General features: G+C 39.2%; 1 protein-coding gene across 1 annotated transcript in view; it reads left to right on the forward strand.

The window, feature by feature from the left end:
* The first annotated feature begins 23,082 nt into the window (after positions 1 to 23,082).
* LOC139142777 (protein lin-28 homolog) overlaps positions 23,083 to 25,910 on the forward strand; it is a 63,302-nt gene continuing 60,474 nt past the window's right edge. The window contains exon 1 of the mRNA XM_070712900.1: positions 23,083 to 23,177. The gene's annotated coding sequence lies outside the window, so the exon portion shown is untranslated. The remainder of the gene's footprint in view (positions 23,178 to 25,910) is intronic.

Here is a 25,910-nt window from a genome sequence, read left to right on the forward strand (position 1 = left end):
TTATTCCCTTGATACGCCGGGAAAATATTGTTCTTGGTGAGACCACACGAACACCGTCGGTGATTCACCTGTCAGGCGAATTTACAATTCTTCGGTGAACAACCCAAAAGCCGATTTCTGTAATCCTATTGGCGTCGGCTTAATTGACCGGAAGCAAACATACTCCCGTCTTAAATTACCCTCTCATCATCATCATCATCATTGTTTTATTTTAAGGTATTGTTACATGATCCAATGCGTGGTTGTGTTCCAGTGCAGATAAGGGAGCGTTCAGTCAGCGTGACCGGGGGGGGGGGCCTGCAAATAAAAACCGGGGTTGGGTCATTATGATAGATAATAATGTTAGGGAAACTGCAAGTCTTGAGATGTGACATGTTTTACATACAACACAGGGGGATCACTTGATTTTCAAAAATGTTACCCTATTCAAAACTGCCTTGTTTCGAGATATTTACAAAAATATTCCGAGATAGGCGTTAATCTTTCCATATTTTTATTCTCTGAAGTCTTTTCGCTTTAGTCTTAATTAGGGTTGTGCCTGTGTTACCAAGGTAATTCGCGCCTCGATATTAAACATTTGCTCAAACTTTCTCCAAGAAATCTTCAAACCATTCTCTTACTAATAAATAAAGAAAAATTCAGGGGTCGCCGAGCAAATTTTGGTACTAGAGAAACGAAATACCTACATTAACCGATATTTGGAAATATATATATATATATATATATATTATATATATATAATATATTATATTATATATATATATATACCACACTTATATATACACACACTTATATATATACATATATATGTGTGTGTGTGTAAGCTGGAGTAAATCATATATATATATATATATATATATATATATATATGTGTGTGTGTGTGTGTGTGTGTGTGTGTGTGTGTGTGTAAGCTGGAGTAAATCATATATATATATATATATATATAATATATATATATATATATATATATATATATATATATATATATATATATATACACACACACACACAGAAATATCGACAATACATCTGACAAAAGCAAGAGAAGAAGTTGTCGCCCAATCTCAGTCATGATAACATAATCAGCTGGATGAATGTTTAACAGCTTGAAGTTCAAGTTCAAGTTTTACGCGACAAGAAAGATGATGAAGAGTTTATTAAAGATTGAGCAAATGTTACGACTGGAAATGAAAGGCTTAAATAATGCAAAGCCATTGTCAAGGGCCCTAATTGATACTTGCAGTGGATTGATTTATCGTTGGCAGTGAAACGAGGAGATGTACTACCGAATGAACACACAAAAAGAGTCCCATACAAAGAAACAGTATGGAGAAGTGTCCAGCCTTGTCTCTGATTTATTGAGTCAGGCAAACGATATTGAACTAACAGAAGAGTCGCTTGACTTCCATTATGTGATAATTGAGCGGTTGAGAGTTAGGGAGGTAGGACTGCTGGCCCCTGGTCAAATTTTCATCATTTTCGACTTCCCGTTTGCCTCGCCGATGTCTTGACGCATCCTATTTACCATGCGCTCTTTAGATATCCAGTGTCACGGCATTAGTGTTATTCAGTATCGTGTTCAATGAAAAATGGACAAGATTATGCGAGTCTGGTTTTAATCTCTGAAATCGTTGCCGCAAGTATGATAGATGAGACTCAAGTTCAACCTCGACGTGAGACGGCGGGAGTGCGAATGGCGTCAACACCATCTGTCCCCCGAAAATGATAGAATTAATTTTCGCCTTATCGATCGGTCCAGAGAGCGCCGAGTGGGAAATGCTCTTCTAAATGTGTCAACACTCCCTGTACTTTAATGCTAGGAATTAAGAGTGCCATTTCAACAATGACAGTTTTGTCTGAACAAATGTAAGATGGCAGAGGTGTATTGCGTCTTCTACTTCAAGAAAGGTGATAATTTTGTTTCCCGCCCCGTCGCCGCAAAAATTGTAAATAAAAGCAAAAACTGTTGAACATCAGGAAGCCCGTCTGTTAGGTTTGTTTCATTTTCTAAACGTACAGCCGGCGTCTGGGGGCGTACTTCGACAGTATTTATTTGTCTTATATAAATATTGCCGTGGTTTCAACAGGTCGACGTCGACATGGGAGAGATTGTGTGTGTAGCCCTTGGCTCGTCCACATTGCTTGCCACCGCTCTAATGACGTCTGCGGTAGTATGGAGATCGGAGACTAATGAACTAATTCAATTTTCGAATTAGTCACCTTCTCCAGACAGTAGACGGACACACTCTGAAAACCATAGCGGCTTGGTTGTAAGCAGTGAACAGATGATAGTTACGAACACTAGGCTCCCATGGTACACAATTGAAAATTAATACCACAGCAGGGCACATTTTATTCATATCTCAAGAAGTATCATTTTACAGTCTGAATGAATACACCATAATCTATTTTATGCATATGATAACAAAGATGCCATCCTGGTGAAAAATACCGAATTAAGCCTTACAGGAATGCCTAATTTATTCATTACGCACCTTGTTCTTATTTAGCCGGTTGGGCTCTCCGTTATTGCACAGAGAGCAGTCTATTATTCTACAGAACCCTCACGAGTACAAATTCCTGGCGGAATATAAAAATGAATACAAGAAGGCACAAGATGTACATTTTAGACGAACCAGAATGAAAACTGAAGTCTGCGAGATGTTGGTTGGTTTTTGTTTACGAAAATTTGACATGCGCAGACGGTACTTATCCCGATTAAGACCCGCATTAGTGTCTTCCGGTGTTGCAAAAACCCGGGTGCAAATACGTTACCACTCCACGTCAGCAATCTCCCTATAAAAGAGTGAAAAAAAAGAAAATTGGGTATTAATCTTTATTGTCGTTCAACAGCTGGTTGAAAGTGGTCACAAAAATCTGGTTTTGAAGTTTTCATGAGAGGGATTTCATTTTTACGATAATTTGACAATCTCTGTTTTCGTCACATTAAACGTCACTTTCTTGACAAAGTCAAGTCTCATTAGAAACATCAAAATGATTAGCTTTCCACAATATTTACAAAAAATATAAAGAAACGTAGAACGAACACTTTAGCAGCAAAGTTATTATCAGTTAAATAGTTGTGATTGTCAAAAAAGTCGATAAAATTGGCCAAATTTCCTATCAATTTGGGGATTTTACGGCTGGGTAACGTTCGTACCTGAATAATTCATTTAGCAGGCAATTCTAATCACTGAACGTCAGCCCCCAAGAAAGCAGGGCGTGACTTCTCGGTTGCTTTTCACAGCCAAATCGATGGTAATGTATACTTCATCATAAACCTGACTCTTGATATATCCCCTTGTAAACTTATCCGACCTGACTTTGAACCAGATAAACTGTTTAAGCGGAATTGTTACGCGGATTTATAAAATAATAATAAGACTCGTATATTAAAAAGTGTCAGTTTACACCATAACTTGATCCATTGTTGTTCCTAGCCACGGGGAAATATAAACATCCCGCTACGCTTGATTTGTCATTTGGGTTTGTAGACTGTATTGAGCGGGGGTTTGACTTCATTGAAGAATCACACAGCGATTAGAAGGAAACACCCGTATGTAAACTCATTGTTGATTTAAAAAATAACACAGCTGTACAATTACAGTGAGTCGCCGGTGTACCTTTCATGGTTGCCTTTATATGCGTTTCCTGTAAACCTGTACACGTCCATCTTATTGAAACGCATCGCCTTTTTTGTGTACTAACATTCTCTCCAGATTTTGATCGATATGAACACTCACTGTCTGTAACAAATATTATCTTGTCCGGGAAAAAATCTGCTATTTCGCCTCAGACATATTCTTGCACATTGAAAGTCGGGGTGCGGTGAAATTGAAACGATGAATGGTGGTTTTTTAATACGACACGAATAAGTACTTCCAATTTTCAATAAATCACTCCAGTGGGGCGGTAACCGACTGAGGGAAAAGCTCGCACTGACTTCTGCTTGCAGACTGGTATTGTGGCGGGAGGGGAGATCTCATCCGACCAGTAAGAGATGAGTATCAAACGCGGCAAATTTGTCACGTCAGTGTGTCATCTCACCACACTGAGATCAATCTTGATTCTGAATTTTTTTGCTTCCTGTTGAAGTTTGGATTGAAAATAATTTTAACATATGGATGAAAATAATTCTTGAAGTTTAGTTTTGTGATGGACTAAGCAAGCGATACATTGACACAGTACCATGCATGGTAGATCACACATGAGATAGACGAATCGCCAGGGGCAAGTTTTGATATTCCCAATATTTCTAACATTCTGTCAAATCCACGGACTAATTACCTAGGTGATTAGCATAGACTAGAATACACAATAAGTATTACCAAATATATTCGTAAAAGATGTCCATATCGTTTTGGCATTGACATGTGTAGCGCGCGCTAAATTACTGATGAACACGTGTCCTGATGTGCGGCACAGTTCCTAACAAAACAAGTTTCACTAAACGTTCGCTGATATTTATATAACTGGATTTGACCATCCCAACTGCATCCTATAATGTTTGACATACCCTACAATCATGGCTCCTTCCATTTTGATATCTGTCGTGCAGCCATCCATCCGAGTAGTCCAGACAATGTTGCTGATCAAAGTGCTAATGTGAAGAACAGCAAGTTACACTAGCATAAAATTATCCTTACTTTTTAAATAGTACCTCCCTCCCCGCCTTTTGAAATCAAATTTAACATTTTCACAGTACGGAAAGCGGGCTGTTTTCAAAATTAGTTGGTTAAATTGTCCACCTTTTAGGCTATACCTTTGTTCGGTCAAAAACCCCATTCAAAGTGCTCTCAATTACGCCGCCTCCTCAACGAAAATACATTTTTCAATTTCGTCCACACCTGTGTCAATAATCTCCAAACAATCATATCTAACAATTAATACGTTTTATTTATTTCAGGTTATCTCTAACGATTTTTTCGGCGCACTCCCGTCCAACTGAAACTTTCTCGGTCGTGTAACTTTTTATGGCTACAAAAACAGTGTGCCTTCCAAAACGCTTAATGAATCAAAAAATAAATATTGACTGACGTATGTAGTATAGACTGTATACATGGAGAGCTATATGCACTTTGCCGAGAAGAAAATTGACGACATGATAATATGAACAAGTCAGAACGTACAGTCCAACAAGCTACCAAACAAATCTGAAATTTGCATATGTTGCATTACGTGATTACCACCTGCGGACTTGTCCGGATAACCAATGAAAGCGTTCACCTTTGTTGTCTCAATAACGCCCTCTGGTTTGTGTAGACTTGTGAAAATAACGGTTTAAGAGAGAACAAGGAATAGGATGTTTTATCGCCTGTGTCAAAATGACATTGCACAAGAATACAATACTGGGCGTGTATTTTCTACGTGCGAGTGTGAACATATGTTTTAGGAGGACATGGACAGTAGCGCAGCACTATACAGCACACGTTTATGTGCGTGAAGTCTTCAGCCGACTAAGCATTCCTCTTACGGTGTTGACCAACCCTAGACAATCTGGTCTAGTTTCGTGGTTTTAAATGACTTTAAACAATCTCAAGTGAGCGTGTGCGATTTGGGCACATGCCTAGAGACCGTGGCTTGTTTGTGGGGGCTCGTGGCACGTGTTCATCGTCCAATGAATACCGCGAGGTCTGAATAATAGCTGAACACGACGCCCAACTACATCAATCTTGAAGACCACAGACTTGTCCACAACAACTGTTTGCATATTGTGTTGCACTGCCTACTTCTGCAACATTCAAACATAAGTAAGATTCCAAGTTCTTCCATTTGAGATCTTCACGTAACTCTTAAATGTCACATAAATAAACTAGAACGGAAAACGTCGTGAAATTTCAGGCCGAGCGAGCCATATCCAACCTGCAGACGACCAATGACTGAGCGCCATCCCAGATTGCGCGGGAATTATCGCAGTGTTTGCACACCAACGCAAAAGGTAGCTCGTCTCGTATGGACCCCCGTATTTCCATTTATTTCTAGATAATTTTTAATTTCAAGGGTTACTGTGTATTGTTTAACACATGGCTCGATGTATAATAAGTAGACGCCCACACATCTAAACCCCATTTAGCAACAGAGTGGCGTGTTTTCTAGCCACTCTCAAGGGAGATTTCGTCTTTCAAATTCACCTTTGATATCTGCGTGTGCTCCGATCTGGTGTGCCTCGATATAATCCCCACTCTCTATTGTTTAAGGGTAAATTCTAAATATCCTCGCTGCGCGTTGAAAAACATAAGAAGAGTAGTCCGTCCCGTTCTCCTGAAAAAGGAAGAACTAGGGCGTGGCCAGCGGTGCTGTCGCCAGTCGCTGTACTTTTAAACATGGTGAAATTTGGTGATCAAAAGATATTCGTCTACGAACGTTGGCCAAGTGTCAAGATAGAATTCATGGTGTTTTAAATCAAAATAGGTGTTAGGAATATCCAATCTCCATGGATACGTATTCAATTACGGTCACAAAGCCCTGTTTCACGTTACTTTAGGCCGGTGAGGTGGAAACCGAAATGCAATCTTACGTTTTGAGGCGCAAAAATGAGCTCTAACTGAAGTCAGAATATGGAGTTGCCACACCTCTCAAAATGCCTGTTATCATCCGTGAACGAGTCTTAAGGCTGTTAAATTTGGAAATATAGCGCTATATGGACTGTCGCCATGGTAATTAGCTGATACTATTTGGTCTCGATTCAACGCCGATGAGAAAAGCTTGAATGTTTAGATGTATCATTCATAGCCCCTCTTTGCTCATTGTATGTTCACACAGCCATTCCTACTTTTTTCCGACTGATTTTCTTCTCTGAATCGGCGACATTATACGCGCCGTGGAACAAAGCTATACAACCCTACAGCTAGCGACGCTGTATTTATGGGTATCTACGATGAGCGAATCAAAGTGCTGCGATAAACGGTACCCTCGGTCTGCCTGGCGCAATTCATGCAACGATAACAAAGTGATGCATTGTGGGATGTATAGGATCTTTGAAAATCTTGTTGGGAGGTAATTATGTGTTTGTGGGAATGTTGTGATTTTACATGTTCTTTTGGAACATTATCACTGAAGAGGAATCGGATTCCTACCAACTTGGAGTCGAGCTGACAATCATCCGGGAACTTTGCTTACCTGCATATCTTGGTCGGCGAAAGTTTCACCAGTCCTTCAAATCTGATTTCGTGACGTCATTTACACCCGCTGTTAAGTAACCACGGATCCATCCCGCCAGACTCGATAAAATTTTAATTTAAATGACAAACATCAGAACATTCGATCGATGATGGCATTGGGGTTTTGCTGCACAATGAGTGGCATAGAGCGACAACAGTCGTAAACATTCATAGACTTGACTCTGTGTTATATTTTAAGTTACCGCCAATATAATTGTACTTTTGATGATATTTTTATTGTTTTCGTTTCATGTATGAACCGCAGTTTCTTGATCTACTCTGTATAATATGTTGAAATACAGAGTATTCGGCTTGTCAACGTAGATCGTGTATGTGCGACTTGTATTGTTCATTTCATCAGCTGAATTCATGGCCTGACCTCTTTCCCATGCCCAAATGTTTAGTTACCTCGTATTTATTTGACTGTCCTGTGTTCAAACATCAGCAACACGACAAGAAAATCCTTAAAGGCAGCATTCAATAGTAGAGGACGCTAACCATGAGAAAATACAGGAGGCAGGTACTGCATTTATGATGAAGATTAAACACAAGGCAATAGTGAGATGGTTGAAACGCTTGGAATTTTGTATCTATAGACGTACCTATGTATTTTAGATGTTTCGAATCGCCAGTTAGCTTTGACGTCATGACTTGCATTTTGCTGTCAACAGCGTTCTCTATCATTCTACCGTCAAGACCGTTTTTGTCGGTGTCAATTTGGACTTAACAGACAGGACTGCTGGTGAAAATCGACATGATATGCTTGACAGTTCAATGTCTTAGAAGGTAGGCAGCGACATTCACAGAACAACATATCATACAAACATGTACAATAGTGAAGTTACTGTGTTTTAAACCCTTATATTAGAGGTTTTAAATGCTATATCGCATTGGAATAGCTAGAACTTAAACTCCAAGTAGAGATTAAAGGATCAAGGTAGCCTGACAGACAAATTTAGGCGGGAAAATACCATAAAGGTAACTTGAAAAATTGGTTGTAAAAACGATTCATACCTCGACAGTGAAGTCTGGTAAAATAAACGCCAACGGAGAGTGTTATCTATTCTTTAAAACTGCGGTGAAGATGCTCCAGAAAATCAACGTTTGTACAACATCACCTGGCCTCCCTACTAATGTAAGAAAGTCGATTGCATATCTCAATATTTCTAACGCGACATTCTGAAATTGAAAACCAAGATAAAAGCTTCTTGCGACAAGACGTGACTTTAACAGAAAACACAGGAACACAATCAATCCTATGGAATGTAATATTGCGTTTTCATATTTAATCTAAAAGAGAGTTTAAATGTAGCAAAATTTGATAAACCGAATGTCTTAAAAATGTTACAGAGACCGGAGGTTTTATTTCATATTTCTGCACAGATGATTAACGAGGAAGCTCACGCTTAATGGAAAACCGTATCAATTTTTGACGAATATGAATCGCTCTAATTCCAAAGGAAAATATTGTATTCTTATCTTTTACAAAACAAAATGATTAAAAGTCTGACGTAGGATTCGTCTTCCAGGCTAAAGCCCAGTTCCTATGGAAACACATGATCAATTCCAAACATGATCATTGACTAAAAAAGCAATCAACGATGATTGACTTTTCTCAAGGACGAAACAGACTCTGTCCATGACGCTAATAAGACTTTAGATCCCTTTTCTTCCCTGGCATTGTCCACTCTTAATATGCCTCCTTGAAGGAATGATTCTGGAAGATAGGTTAGGTCATGTATACTCACAGAAAAAAATAATGACATGGTCAGAACCAGGTTACACAGAGGTCACAGAAGTACACGTCAAACAGCCTCGCCTTGACGTCATTGTCTGAGGAAGAATAAAACTACAGAGTTTTGAAAATATCTCGCTTTGCTGAAAATGGGATACGTTCGATATGGCACTCGAGATTCAACACGATATGAGAGAGAGAGAGAGAGAGAGAGAGAGAGAGAGAGAGAGAGAGAGAGAGAGAGAGAGAGAGAGAGAGAGAGAGAGAGAGAGAGAGAGAGAGAGAGAGAGAGAGAGAGAGAATCGAAACAACCGATTTTGGAAACTATTACAGTCAAAACAAAGAAACTAGAAGTGTTCTTAAAGCTCAATGGGCGTTTTAATAACTTTTAAACGCGTCACAAATGAGGGTGAGCGAGTTTCATAATGACAGAGGTGTGACGCATCAGAAATATTGACCGGATTTCGGAACAAAAATGTCATTATTTCAGTTCGATAAATCTAAAGTTACAAAAAATTATCAAGATATTGTTATGACAACGTTTTGAGTTGTTATTCTCGGATTCATACGAACGCGGAGTGACATAAAATTTCAACATACAAATAAACAGATCCGAAAAGATCTGTTGTGACAAGATTATTCAAAAAAACCTGAAGTTATTGAATAGAACTGGCGACACTTTGGCTTTCAGTGATCAAATTTATTGTATTTTCTGCAGTCCCATACTCAGTACGGAGATTACCCGACAGTGACACACTCAACGTATTTCTTTCACTGACGACAAGAAAGTTCCCGCCAAAAATCATATCATCGCCCTGTGTTCGTCGATTGTGTCTATCACAGTGACTCTACTGTAGGGTGACAATTGAAGATGGTATTTATTCGAAGCTATCACGCCCGTCATTTCCGTTTTCACGAAGAAAAGAAATCGTCTCATATTGCTCGATTTGTCATGGATTTGACAGTTCTTCTCGGATTATTCACTGACTATAGACGATCGGATTGTTTGGTGTCACCCTGGGTGAATGTAATTTGATATTCGAAATGAACTGACAGAAGCAGAATCTGTGACATAAAAGGCAAAAGTCACTGTCGCACGTGTTTGCTGTCTTCATGCGACCCACTTCGACTTTTTTTTCAAAAACTGTTTTTTGCGAACAAACTTTGCACTCTTCTTCTTAATCTTTGATCATTTAGACTTAGTTCGAAGCCAAATTTCGAATCAACTTTGAATATAATTGCAAACATGAAAGAAATTCCCTGAATGGCATCTCAAATGGAATAGGAACGCTCCACAATCTATGTTCATTCCGTGCTGTCCATTTCGTCCATTTCGGATCTCCGAGACGAGTATGAACTGATGTACCGAAATTTAGACCTGACAACTGAAAATAGGAACTTTGATGATCTTTAGATTTCGTCTGATAACATCCCTTTAGACTAATTCCTGTCAAATGTAGGATAAGTGATAGCGTGTACACGATGTCAACTTAGGCATTTGTGATGCAGTCGCTCCTGCCATCAAAGAGCAAAAAGACGCCAATTATGGGTCGACGCATTGTCAGTGACAGTAAGAGGTCCTCGAAAGATAGAGAAGGTTAGGCCATCAAACACGACAGTCGTAGTAAAATCGTTTTGTTGTTGATCTCAAACGAAAAAACGCATGAACCATCGTATTCAACTACATTGAAACCACAGACTAAGCACGCGTGATTAGAATTAGAAAGTTGGTTTCGACGCTAAGGAAGAGCTGGCCCGCTATTCTTCTAGACCCGATTATGGTCCCAATACAAAAGACCCCGTTACCATTGGTAACCATTCGACGCATTATGCGGTGCTTTTAAACTTGAACAAAGAGCTGGGACGTGTGGACGCATATGGCGACCAACAATAGTACGGTAGGGTTGCAAAAAAACTACCGTCTCTTCAACAAAGACGCACAGAAAAGATTCGCTGTGATTCTCCGATCAGCCAAAGTTCAAATATAGGGTAAATTTCTCCAATTCAGAATCCATGAAAGGCGAACCATGCGTGTTCATTTATAGCCAAACGCTATAGACCATCCAGAAACTGCCACCCCTGTGTTCAAGTCATGACACACGTAAGTTGATATCGCAGTTTCAAACTATTTATCAGCGCCTTCGTAACAATGCAGACAGCTATCTATCTAGTGAAATGACAAAAGTTTAGAAATTCCCTAATAAAACTGTGCCAAAGACTAGATAATATTAAACTTGTACAAACCAATCAACATAGGTCAGTGGCACCTATTTCGTAAAATTAAACATGACCGTGTTTAAAGTTTAGGATACCCCAGCGAGAGCCTGGTAACATTACGTTTTCAACCACAATTGACCAATCACACAGCCAGCTATCGACAAAGCAGCCGATTTTTCGGTTGTTTTCTGGTATCCATAGTTACCGAAGCCTCCGACAAAGTATCTTGACGAATACTGAGTGTTGATCTAAGGTATAATTGTGTTTCAAGTACGCATTAATAGTGATATCGCACAAAAGTTTGACACACACAACTGTTATGGTAAAGTCCACTCGTCAAGATCCGATTTACTGGCGACAACATACATGCAAAAGCAGAAAGGCCAAAGATTGTAATCTTGGACGACTTTGCCCGATGTTGGTACATCTCAAATTGCGTTATTTCAAGAAAATAATAAACCCTTTGGTTGTTGGTCATTAGATAAATCGGTAACATTTGGCTGGCAGTATGGGATTTCTATCTCTTATGCAAACATGCAGAACTTTAAAAAACACACAGCCAAGTACCTTGTAAATCATACAGTTTGTTATCAGCCTAAGTGTTCGTCATCATTCGAGTCAAACGTGGACTATAGTATAAGATAGCAACACGACAGAGCGCAGCCACATTTCATGGCGTCAACGAGGCAGGCTCCAACTGTCGCTTAAGGACGTTACCTTATATACTACATGGTTACCAGTAAAATCATGCGATGGCAATCGGACGTATGACTTTAAGTTTTGTCTTTCATTTGAAGTTACAGATATTCCATTCTGGTAACTACACGTTTCTGTTTGCATCTTTCATGGCGACGGACAACATAATGCCAGTCAAAGTTGCATGACAACGTAATGCGAGTCAAAATTGCATCAGTAAATTTCAATAATCGGTCAATCATTTCTTCAATCTATAGAGCCATCTATAGGTAAAAGATTTGTCAATAATAAAAAGATCGATCGATACATGGATAATAAAACTGCTTGTAAAATAGACAAGCTCAAGCAAAGTGAACAATAAGAAAGTGTGATATAGGGAACATTTGGTAACACCGATACAGGAAAGTCAACTACTTTGTATATATATATATATATATATATATATATATATATATATATATATATATATATATATATATAAAATTCATTTATTTACTTATCTACTATTTATACCTTAATCATCCAGCGGTTTAATCTTTCGAGTCGGTTGGCACAAACTGCTCAAAGAAATAGAAATATTTGAAACCTTTTTCCTCTGTTGAGGTCGAAAAACATTTACCCTCGGCCCTCTTCGGATAGTTAACTCCGTTTGAAGCATTTACTGTTCAGTCTAGTCAATGGCTGTGTAGCGTTTATAACGACTGTAAAATACGTTCATGTGCTCTTATTCTTGGCCATTCCTTTGCTCGAAATATTTGCATCCGAAGATTTGTTCTGTAAGCTTTTGCATTGGTTTCAACTACACGGAGAATAGCATTTATGGCGGGCTGTGTTCACGTGTTGTGGCTGATCTCCAATTTAAACGAGATAAATACATCCAGTCGTGGCCGGTGACTGTCAGAGTCCGATGTGTCTGACTGGTTTTAGAGTTTGGATCGGTCACTGAATGAGTAGCCATGGAGAAGAAGTAGGGTCTCTATCTACGCTATCAACAGTCCATCTGACAAACCCTTTGACACACCTGTCTTCAGAAGAAAGGGAAAGAGAAAAAGAGAGAAAACCGAAGCGATGATGTCGAGAGAGATACAGGGATTTGTAACGCGATAGACGATGTCGCTTTCGCGCCTTGAAACGATTACAATGTGACCTTGAACATGGTGGATTACATCCCAGTAATGGCTATAATGTGTTTATCTGTATCATTTTTGAAGTACACTGCTATCGCGCAAGGCAAGGAGGATTTGATCTGCGGAGCATGTAGTTCATTATTAATGTGGCCTTGCACTTGGATTTTTGATCCCTTTATCCGATGAAAAGAACAGTGACAAATGCAAGTGGATCAAAGCTAATTGACGGCGTTGTATAGAAACTTCATCAGAGCATGCGTCGTTACAGGATCGGCAACACAGAACGGGAAAACGCTTTCAATATTGGGCATATTTTGATTCTGAATTTTACAACTCTATCAGAGCAGGATCAGTGACAAGCTAACGGCCACGTAATCCATTGGCAGATTAGGACCGGGTTCCTTATGTGAAGGGTTCAGGTGAAATCAAGAAATACAAAACACAGACGTTAGCCAATTTTCTTTTCTCACCCGCGATGACGCCTTCTATCATTGACATTGTTCAATCCAAATGTATTGTTGAAAATATGAAGCTATATTTTTTCAATTAGTTCAAGTCCCTAGAAAAGATAGAGAAATGAGAGTGTGACAAAACAAGAATTGTAAATTGGCAAAGATCAATGTTAATGTCGACACTGCATTAATCTGCCGTGAATGCCATATAATCCACACATACTAGACGATCCGCCATGGTTCCGACAATTCGTACAGTACTCGGCGAAAGAACACTGTAACAAGACAGCCCGGTGATATCGGTCGGGATTTCACTGTTTCAGTGAGTTTACCGCAGTTTTGTGAAAATCAACGACACACCAAAGGACGTTAAAATTCAGATGAAAACAGCAATTTCGCGCGAGTTCGGATAATGGCGAGAAGTCACGGTGTATCGGCTGGTTGTGACGAAATAATTAAAAGGGTTGTTTATATAGTGCACGTGGAAATAAGTAAAATTGTTAGAAAGAAGCGGCATATCAAATCTTTTTAAACTATGTTCTAAAAAAAATTATTAAACAACGTACACGTTGAAATTTTAGAAAGTGTTTCTCAATAGGTATGGCTGTTATCATTAATTACAGCTAGCGAGTCATTCATAGACACACGATTCGATAAGTATCCTTTGTTTCCGCACAAAGTCAAAGCAGCCAGCAACTGCAAGATTATATTATATGCAAAGTCTTCCCGGTACAAAGAGATTTCGTTTTAATTCAAAATTGAATCAGGGGATTAGGCTTTCGCGCTAAAAATTACACCTACACTCACATTAGCTGCAGTTTCGGTTACTGTCAAATGCATATGTATTGTATAATTTGCGTCTGGCCCATAAGCCCAGAAAACCTGTAACACGGCAGTCAGAAAACCTTCAAATCCCTTTCCCGCCTACGAATTTTCCTTTCTACAAATCAAATGTCTTTCTGCAAATGAAATATACACCATTGGGCAAATTCTGATCACTATTTTCGATGATTCGGTATTTCAGGCCTGTCTTGAGTTCAAAATGATACTAAAACTTGCCAAAGTTTTAAAAACACAAGAAGATTGAGCCGATCAACGTTGACGGGAAAGGCCTGTAATGGAAGGATTAAAATTGAAGTGGATGATATGACGACGAGAAATTGAGCGGGGATACATGGTTTTCTTGCTTTGCAATTTGGTAATTTGTTTCAAGTAGGTGCAAAGTAGCAGACTAGATGCTGTGTGCTGTAGGAAGGATGGAATTTTCACACAAGGCAGTGTAGTATCACCTATTAAGACACGAAATCAAAAAGCGGACACGTCATTCAACGTGTGACTGCCTGTGTTTTTCGAAAAACGCTATTGCCAATATGTCTTCACAACTTTAAAAATTGAAAACAAGTCACGACATTTTTAGAGGACATGTTCACTTTTGGTGCTACATTCCATCTGGAACATTCGCCTGGTAGCTATTTTGCGAAAAACAGGTCAGAAAAATAAACGATTGCAGGAAAGTAACATTTACAAAAAAGAAAAAAAGTATCGATGCACATTCAGTGTCACTGGACAGTTTGCACAGACAAAACCATATAATCGATCTGCCAGTTAGAGCACCTTGATGCATTCAAGACGATTAAAGCGCTTGTATTTGGAAGATCTTTTCAAAGTGGCCTTAAATCCTGACAAAGTGTAGTGAAACCGCGAAACTGAATCAGTTTATGATACCGTTTTGCGATCAAGACTGGTTGTGCAGCACTGCCGTGAAGACAGATCAGCAGACGGCCTCTCCTGATAAAATTCTGAATAGGGAATAAAATCATGCGAAACTGCTCTACTTGCATTCGTGTATGTGCAAGAAAAGATAGCTCCAACTTATTAGACACAACAATTTCATATCGGCCACATTAACTACGATTTCGGGAAAATGTGTCGGTAAGAAAAAGGGATGTAGAACGTGAATTACAAAGGTTTCCAATCTATGTATGTGCAAAATTATCAGTAGTATGACGTTGATTGCTGAAATATTGACACTACGAATCAGCGCTGGATGGTTTTGTTCTTTTAAGTAATTCCTGTCGAAGAAATTTATGATAACATGTGTGGTTCTCTGTTCTTTTTACTGAAGGGGGAGTTAAATTAGGTTGTATTGGTCTTATTCTTTGCAGAAATAGCGTCGGTGTTCGTTGGAGACTCCACATACCGCTATCAAGACAACAATGACATAGGCAGTCATTTAAAGTCACAAGTATCTGAAGCTTCCCAACATATCTCTCCATTGTGTCTTCGGCGTTGTGGCATCTTTTTGTCTCAATGATGTTCTTAACATTATTGCTTATCATTTTACCCGGATGTGTTTCGCAAGAAAACGAATATCTGCGATTCAGTGTCAGGATTTGAAATTAGAAAATGAACTTTTTTGTTCCGTTTCATCTTCTGGTTGGCACTTTGCCAGACATCCGCCCACACGGCAACTACTTGCACGTGTTAGCCCGCTAGTATCGCCCAGCCATTGTTCACTTCAACTCAGCCACGTCTGAATTACAATTCTGCAAACCACAAAGCGTTTCTTGGCAACTTGTCCGTGATTTTAATGGTGTTTGCACGGAACGTTATTAATTGAACTTGTTCGAATATACGGAACCGTCTTTCGGTATGAGAAACCTCTAGTAAGCGGCGAGATTGCGATGTAAGCTGTTCGCATAGTTTCAAACATCGGTCATTGTCTTGCAATAGACAAACAAATATAACAATTTAATCTACATAGTTTTGGTACCGTAGCGTCGATTTTCTTTGCCCTACCTTCCAAGCACCCTTTTCTATTTTTCATGAAACATTACATTCGCCTTATCGATTCATAAAATCGGACTTGGTGATAATTGTAACGCTGATAATACATACCAGGAAAAATAAATCAAAAATCATTTATGTAGAAATATCAGTCGATCGCACGATATCGTTCAATTAGGGAACGTGTAATCTTTCGCTACGACTGATATTGAACGGTTTTGCTATATTCATATTTGCTTAATTAATTATCTAAGCTATTCATTAATTTATTGAATGGGCTATCTGTGTCGCTATGTTATAGTGTCCATCATTATTTCGTGATATGTGTTTGCAAATTGCAATGTACGTCAACCTTTTGCTGTGTGTAGCAGTTTTTTTTTTTTTGACATATACAACTTTTTGTCGTGTTTATACTTCTTAAATGTTAATACTTTTGTCGCAGTGTAAATCAGTTTATTGCAATGCGGATGACTTTGTTGCGATGTGTGTTAGTATGTCGTACAGTACGTATGTGAATCCGTGTTGAACAATAGCAATCCAAATTATGGACGACTCGCAGGTCATGGCACATGTATATATGTTGAGCCAAGAAACTCCAGTTATAATACTGGGCATTTTATGGAAAGATACACACAGAACACGAAAAATTTGGTCAAGGCTTGGCCCTTCCTGAGATATGGTAACAAGAAATGCGATGAAGATACCCAATTACTGATGAAAGAGTTCATGTCTCAAAATATTGATAGGAAGTCCATCTTCTGAATGTACAGCCTAACGATTTGATTGCTGTGCCATCCAAAATATCAAAAATGTAATAAAAATATGGTACGTGACCTTGTAAACACGTAATTAGACGGAAAAGTTCAAAAGTTTCGGGGCAGTTCTGCGGAGCATGATAACTAAACTAACGCCAGTTTCGTTTCGATTCCCGACAATATGTCCGTATTACATATCTACCTACACAACATCGGTTCTCTCATCTGGAAAAGGGATTTGTAAACAATCATATTGCGGAGAAAATTGGAGAATTGAAACTTTCATATTACACGAACGACACAATGTCAACACGGCAGTTATTGCCAAGATCTACGTAAACGTTAGCCTTGTATAAAATCCTTGTCGCTATCACAGATATGGATTTCCCACGACCTGGGTTAGCTTTTTTCAAAATTCGGCGAATGGATTGACGTATGTCGAGGCTTTGGCAGGGCAAACGCTGCCAGCGGAAAAAATAAATGCGTTCAGAAAAAGACAGAATAACACAAAAATAAATAATTTAAAAAGCGATGTATCCGGATCATAGTTGAGCTTACGCTCAGACTCTGAATATCATATTTCAGAAAATGCGTTCATCGTAGATTTTAAACTGGAAGGTAAACCTTAACGGACACTTCCCACCGACAGACATTGCGCGGTGTGTAATCGCTATTTTAACGTCGCGTGAAGTTTCTTTAGTACTGATAGGCTGGAACTGACTTTAAAAGACCTTGACCAAATTAAAGATAACAATTAAAAAGTATTGTACCTTGGCATTTCAAAGATGCGGCTGTAAAGCCTTTATCAGCGTGTTTGATGCGAGGCTAGGTTGCGTTTGTTGAACGTCAATTAGAATCATGATATCTACTAGATCCCGTAACGGAGTGGTCTTTTTTTTTTCTCTTTTGAGATGACGACTATCGGAATGACAAATATCAGTCGCAAATCAGATATTTTGCTAAACATTCGCACCTTTTTTTGTAACGTCAATCAAAGAAATTTGCCATTTCTCAGTACAAACAGACGATTTTAAAATCGTCATGGGGCAAGAATGCAAGAAACTTTAATAAAACATCAAGGCCAAGTCATGGTTTGTTATCAGTCGGATTGCAAAGTGGCTTGCACTATGGCAACCATTTCTTCTCCAAAAATTCGACATTTTCTGCAGCTGAAGCTGATTTCCTACCCACACCCGTCGATGCGAACATCCTGCATTTCGTAACAAAACTGAATTTTCGCCCCCTCGCTGAGACAAACGTCAAGGTTTCAACCCTTATTTTAGCGCGTTTTCCTCTCGTATCACATCGTAGTTATGGCGCTTATAACCACGGGAAATGGCATGGTATAAGTGCTTTGAATCTTTGCCTTTGCCTTCGATGTGTAGTAATGTTGAAAATTAATTAATTTGTCGACCCGGCGTCTGTCGTTTGTAAAATTAACAATCAGACTTTCCAAGTCAAAGAACAAGGAATAAATACTGCTAATTTTTATATCAGTCGACCTTGGGGTAAAAATTATATATCTTGCTCGATTTTCTCAAGTTCGTATCGTCTACAGATGCCGTTCGATTTACAAATACAATCCCTTTTTCATAGTAGTCGGGACTTTATTCATGGTACTAAAATCTAGCTTTACTGAACGGTTCAACGTTTGAATATCCCATTGCATGCATGGTCATTGTCTTTGTCTCGATTTGGCGGGCCTTGCGTAGGTGTTTTATCGCGCCAGTTCGACAGTGTCGTCTGCGGACAATTTGTACAATGCATTATCATGTTGAGATTTGCTAGGTTGTTCATCTTTCCCGTTTGATCTCAGGGAAAATGCCAGGTCAAAAGAGTGTAAACTTCATCAATTCCGTGACAGCTACAATGACTTTCAAATAATTGCAGGAAAACGCCAAATAGTAGAGAAAATTCGCTAGGCTTTGATATACTTTTAGTGTGTGGAACAGTGACACTATAATAGCGCGATTGTCTGTCTGTCGATTCATATCCGCAGTTCAGAACGGGCACAAATAATTTCCGACGATTTTCATCGCACCCATTTCGTTCAAACTGTTCGATAAAATTGCAAATTTAATCAAAGTTGACACCTTTATGCAGAAAATCTTCATTGTGTTTGGCGAGATCGTCGCTAATAAAAGCTCAACGGGGTATCCCTGTGTCATATGACGTATAGGGACAGTATTCTTTCAATTCGACAAACGAGATTGTAATTAGTTATAACAAGCATTTCTGATGTAGAATCATCGATTGAGTTGCAGGACCCAACACAGACACCAAACCTAACGACTTCCTTGATGCGACTCCAGAACGTTCTTTGACACTCACAAAAAGCAACTATTCCCAGTTAATTTGTTGATGGACGTTCAAATGTCTGCCGGTTTCAACACAAAAAATGCATCTCGCAGAACAATATGAGCAATTGGAAGGCATTCTACGGTAACACGATCGTCATGATAAGTCGCTATTCTCCTGTATAGATCAGAGAAAAGGGGTAGGCTTTTATCGCAAAAATATCTTTATTTAGGTATTGTTGATTTTGATATAAATGGAACTATCGGATCCACATTCTGTGCCTCGTTCGATAATCTAGCAGTCAATCGGAACAGTTTTGATACCAATCAAACGTTCCTTTTCCCGCCATTTACAAAAATTTATACAATGGTTATATCCTATACTATTGTTTCGTTTTCTGGAGCAGCCAAGTTGACGATGCAGAGCATACAGCTTCATTATAACGGAGGAGAATGTTGTTAGAATAAATCTAGCTACTTGCTTTTTTGAAACACGCTGCTTTGATGGTCATTATCACAAGACAGCTACGCGAAGTCACTTATTCCTGACGGTTTCACAACGATTATTCTATTATAAATTCCACAAATCATCTTATTTTTCCTCGTTTTGTCCATTTCTACGCTCGAAAATTTTATCGATTCAAGCTCAGTTATTTGGCTGTATCTGAAGACACAAAAAGCTTTGTCAGCTTGCCCGAGTCAGTCATATAAGTCCAAAGTCTAAATATTCTATATTCCCTTGAATGTAGTTTGAAGTCATATTAATTACCTTGTACGTGTGCTAACATTATAATTCTCACGGAGCAAATTCAAATTTCAGAGATGTTGTCACGCGAAAGTAGCGCTTTCTGCTAGAAAGGAGAAAAAAACGCTAAAATGTCAAAATTTCGACAATAAAACTTTCGATTTTGGTACCTTTTGACCGGCAGTACGACACTGAAGGCAAACTGGAAGCAATTTGAGAGTGTTTACTGACCGACTGTTGTTTGATCGCTTGAAATTTGACGATATCTAATGCAAATTTGGTGATGACCGATTGAAAATTAGACATTGTTTGGAATCGGGGGGAATTTTGTTAATCAAAATGTGAAGCCCCGAGCGTAAAGGTCTTGAATTCCCCCGTCCGTTGTCATCGACCTCATACCCCAAGGCTATCCCGAACCATAAATTGAGTCACCCATTTTTAGCATCTGCAAAACCGTCACATTTTCAATAATTTACCATGTATGAAAGCGAATGTAAAGAAAACCAAGATAGCTTGGAGAAAAATATAATTTACCAAACGGAACTCGTCATACACAGGTGATTGAAGTTTACCAATATTTATGTTCAAATTTCTCATCAAAGATATTCGTCAAGAGTATCACAATATATTTAGTAATTTGCGTAAATAAATCTGCTATATGCACTTTGTCTTTCATCAATATTAAGTCTACGTCGTTTTCTCCGGTCGTTAGACGCAACGTTTGACACTAAAATCGCCAGTGTTTAAAAATGACATGACGAAAGGATATATGAATTATAATCCGGTCGATCGTTATCCAAGGAAACCACATCAGCAGAATCCTGAGTTTTCCACTCGTTTCCTCGTCGAAAATTTATGAAGAAGGAGGTTAATTTATGAGATGCCTGTTTGTTGGGCAAGAGTCGTCGTTAAACCAGGGTTATGAAAGTCCTTTTACGCCAGTGGGGTCAAAATATAATTATGAAATTACACCCTGGTTCGATTCATCCATAATTTATACCTAAATTTCGATTTCTTGTTTCGAACGTTAACAAAGTCAAACATAAAGGGTTCAGATCGCAAGGTTCACAGCCAACAAACGTCTTTTACCCGAGTCCTTTCCCAAATGTCGTTCACCATTTCGCAAATAAAATTACAATTCGTAAAATCCCAGTAGGCGATGCACGCAGTTAGTCACGTAGAGTCCCTGTTTTACGGGGAAATCCTATAGCAAAGACTTAGCTGCTTTCATTTTCGTGTAACCTTGACTGCATTTGTTATAGATATAGATCATTCGGAGAGGTGTGTTAGAAAGCTAAAGAAACACTGAATCCCTGTAGACGCGCGGATCCCCATGGAAACACACTAAATCTTTGCATCAACAGACTCCATCTCAACAAGGTCACGTGGTCCGTGAAAGATGCGAATCTTACCGCTGAAATTCAGAAACTAGATAATCTCTTTGTTTGATGTGCCAATTCTAACATTGCTCAAAGCGAAGTCTGTAAAACCGTGCAAACCTGCCAACGAGGCTGGCAAAGTGTCTTTTGACATATTCGCGGGGATGTATTTGCAGAAAGATAAAACACTCCCTCGATGGGGAGGGTGAAGGCACACATTTTACTGCGGGGACTGCTACACTTGCATAAAATAATCATATAATTCTTTCTTTTCCGGATTATATCGGATAGTCTAACAATCAAGACCTTCTAGTCGTCGATAAAACACATCTGTGCTGCAGATATTAAGCTGAAAAGGGACCCTACGCGGTCGTGGTGTGTATTTACAATGAGAGAAACCCGAATGGTAACATCCTTAGATTCAGTAAGATTTAACTAGAGTTTAAATATAGAATATTAATATAAACGGGGGGGGGGGGGGGACTTGAAGACAAAGAATCTATTCTGAATGTTAAACGTACGAATCTAGTTGCAATACCACAGAGAAATATAGTTTTTCACATGGAAGAAATCCTGTATCACAAATGTCGATTTCAGAAATATACTTTCTCAGTGCAGTGAAAAGCCGATGCAGAGAAACCGTATGTTTTCTTCAATTTCTAGATTTTCGTTTCATTATTGTATATTACAAGAACTTGATCAGCTTGTCAGGTCCAAAAACGATGTTAGTTTTGAAAGGTTCTTTGAAGTGAAACAGTGCAACGCGATCTAAGGGCCGTGTACGGTGTCGGCTGCAACCATCAACTCACGCGGTTCAAGGTGAACGCGTCCATGTCACGTCACGTGACCTCCGAATTGCCTGGTTGAAACCAATGAAGGTTTGATGAATGTAGTGGGTTTCTCAACGATGCCTTTAACTCCAGGCTAAAATAGTGAGATAGGAGGCTAACAATTAAACTATCTCTCAGATGCTTGCTACTCTTCTGCACGTCCATCATTCTCAATTAAAACAGTCAGTGCGAATTCTCGCTAATTGGCCGCGAATGACACAAACTGTCGTGCCTAAGCTACCGAGGTGTTGATACGTCACAGAACTGTTAGTTTACGAACGCGATCCATAAATTATGGTCGGACCAAAATGATCACCTGTGCCCGGGCTATAAAGTATGCCATATTTGATGTAAGGGGGGATGAATTCTATCACTCAAAAGTTTTGAGCGTGTCAGAAGGTGTGTGCCCACAAGTGAGAGATTCCTCGCGGTTCGAAATGAAAATAATCTTTGCGAAATACGCTGTCGGGTCTCCAGGGTTACTGGCAAATTGATTAGTTATTGGCGAAACTTCCACTTACCTGACGGCCTACACCTCGAAATACCCGCACTACAATTTATCTAACGCGACTACGTATTGCTGGAGAGTTCGCAACGTATTCCACATTTATACTGACGGGGAAATGGCTTTGTTCTTTTTAGAAATAGGACAGATTTGGAGAAAAAAATAATGCTAGGAAACGCGGCGTGGGTGTATGTGACAAAATAGACGTTTTAATATACAGAATAGGATGCCCTTGAATAGAATCTGTTCCTGTGTTCGCATTGGTTGTTTCGACCTATTAACCTCCCAATGGCCCTTTTAACCAATAGGTCGAGGTGGTCCCTAATGTTATACTGACATGCGACTCGACATTATGCCAATGAGATTGAAATTGAAGTCCACATGCATACGCTGGCAGAATATAAATCGTTTATATGGAGGGAAAGCCGACCGACAGCCAAGGAAAGCGTTAACAAATGGAATTGGAAAGCTATTAACAACAAGAGTTTGTAGGTAAGCATCCACAACAACCTTCCGTGTTGAATATTTCAAACGGCAAGTCGCATCACCACTGTTATCATTTTTCGACGCCCGTAAAGAAAATTGAAGTGTCGTTGGCTTTTTTTCTGAAATTTCTCCGCACTGCTGAAAATGGTAACACATTTGAGAAGGGTATGGGGATACAAGGCTTGCAGGCGTCCGCCGAACGCTTGGCCAAGTATATGCGTGGCAAAATCGAAAAGACAGCCGTGGGCAAGGCTTGCCTCCCTCCCCTTTCGATGTATCGTACAGCGATCCTTTATGCAAACATATGTAATGAACTCTGACGCTAGTATATTGTACATCCAGTCGGGCAAGTTTTGTTTCGAACTTAGTGATTTATATGATGTTGATACAAGCTGGCAACGCCAGAAGATAGGGGGGTTCTCCGTAGCGGGTTGATCAACTCTCGCCAGCCACCAAGACTTGCGCGTGGGAGTACACTTCGGTCATTAAATCACCAAAACATTTTTTGCGGTTTCTTTTTTTAGAAAGCTCTGATTTAGATTTCTCCGAAAGCAGATAAAATTAGAAGCACTACGTTTGATTTGTGCCTGTCTTGGGGCAGCTAGTTAAGGTGCGGTGCTATCCGATGCACAAGAAAATAGAATTATTAATGAAGATGAGGTGATGGGTTTTTGCGATGAGCACCTCAAGGCTCGTTTACGACTTCAGATGAGGAAATTTTAACCAGCAAACAAATTCACCAGAAGCAATAACGTATATAGTGACGGGTACTATGATTTGTTGGCGCGGAAAAGACTGCAAATTGTACCAGCCAACATGGTAAAGAATGAAATTCTATTCTGACCTAGCTTAATTACAATATCTCAAAACTGAACAAATAACGATTTCTTGTCGCGGACAATATTAGGAGAAATCGGAATTCGACAGGTCAAATATGACAAACTTGAATATCATGGGAAGCACACGAACGGTTGATAATTTTGTCTTTATTGTCATTACATGAAATGACTTGTCTGTTAGCTGTTCTTTCCGCCAGATATTCACCCATCCTCGGCTCATTATCGCAGTTCCAAGAATCGGAAGTCATTTTGACGTGTGGATAGCTCTCAAATACTCGGTTAGGATAACGAAACACCTCTTTTTGTGACAGAGAGTCACTGAATTCAACAAAGAATGAGAAAGCTGCCTGAGACGTACGCCAATACTAGACAACTCCGGGCGACATCGCGTTTCGCACAAACACTATTGCAGATGCAGCGGAGAGTCTTCTATCCCCGACACTGACACAGTTTAATGTTACTGAGAAAAAAGGTAGTTACTCGGCCACTTTGCAACGATCCAAGCCTGCAGTAAAGCTAGAGAAAGGTGAGATAATTGACCTCTGAAATGCACAAGCCTCGTTTTGATCTGCAATCAAAATTTTAGGATGTCTGTGACACCAAACTGTCAGTCATGATGTCACAGTTTCTATTTTTTGAGACGAGTATAACACGCACAAAGACCGTAAAAAGTAAGCATCGGTTCATCGGGCTTTGCCCGCTCTTTTCCCGTTGAAATACTGTACGGGTACAGTACTTAGATTCTAATATTTTTATGGGAAGAAACTCAGAAAGAGATGGGGAGTATAATCTTGATTTTTATCGAGACTGAAAGCGTCATTGCATGTGTCGAGGTGAAAAGTAAAGGCAGACGTAAGACATAGGTTTAGAGTTTGATTATTATAAAGCCTGGTGGAAAAAAAACACATAGAATTACACCTTGTCAAGATATCGCACTAACAGATGTTAGTGATGGGCTTAAATTAAAGTATTCAATAATAACGATTGGGCAAATAGATTGAACAGTCATGACGTGAAAGTGGAAACCTGTTCCATGTGATAAATTGTGTAACAAGAAGTACACACCAATTGCTGGCTTTTAAGTTGTATTTCGAATAAAAATGTGTCCGAGCTTGATTCGTCACAAGAGACCTATATAAACCTTAAACTGACAGATTTGTGATATTCAGATAAGAAAACAACAGGCACGAGTTAAAGTGGCGTCAATGCGTTATATAAAAATCACAAAATCGGTGTATTTTTTCTATTTCTCTCAATACGAGTCAAAGGTCATACATGCCCCCGCACTATTCTCCATTTTTGACATGTGTCAACGTTTTTCAGTTCGCTCATTGACATCGGTAGAGCAAGCTATGACACAAGGTGGCAGATACACGTCATAGCGACAATGGACGCTGGTTTGAATTGTTCTGTAAGGCACACTAGATGGGTGACCTGGTTTTTCAGCATTGACACCCAATCCAGTAAAACTCTCGTATTGCAAACCCCAGCATAAAACGTCACTCAATATTTCATCAATTTCCTGATTATTGGTGAAAATAAGAGCCTGTAAAGATTTAAAAAGAGGAAATTGAAGAGTTTGTCCCCAAACCCAGCTCTTGAATCGTTGAGGAGAGTCGAACACCACTCATAAAGCTGTAATTTTGTCCTCACAAGACGGAAAGGGCCATTGAACGGCATTTGGTAAATGTGTAGTCATCTTGATTCAAAGATGGGTCATTAAAAATTAACAAAATTGTTGAATCAGGTGATTAAAATGAAAGGAGTGGAAAGATGATGAATATTTTAAAAGAATGGAAATTAAATTGTGTCTTCCTTTCACTGCAGTAATTGAAAACTACCTCTGATCTTAGCATCGCGTTTTTTTCGAAACGAATTTTAGAGATTCACACATCAAACA

The sequence above is a fragment of the Ptychodera flava genome, chromosome 10, assembly GCF_041260155.1.
Source record: "Ptychodera flava strain L36383 chromosome 10, AS_Pfla_20210202, whole genome shotgun sequence".
Taxonomy (NCBI): Eukaryota; Metazoa; Hemichordata; class Enteropneusta; family Ptychoderidae; genus Ptychodera; species Ptychodera flava.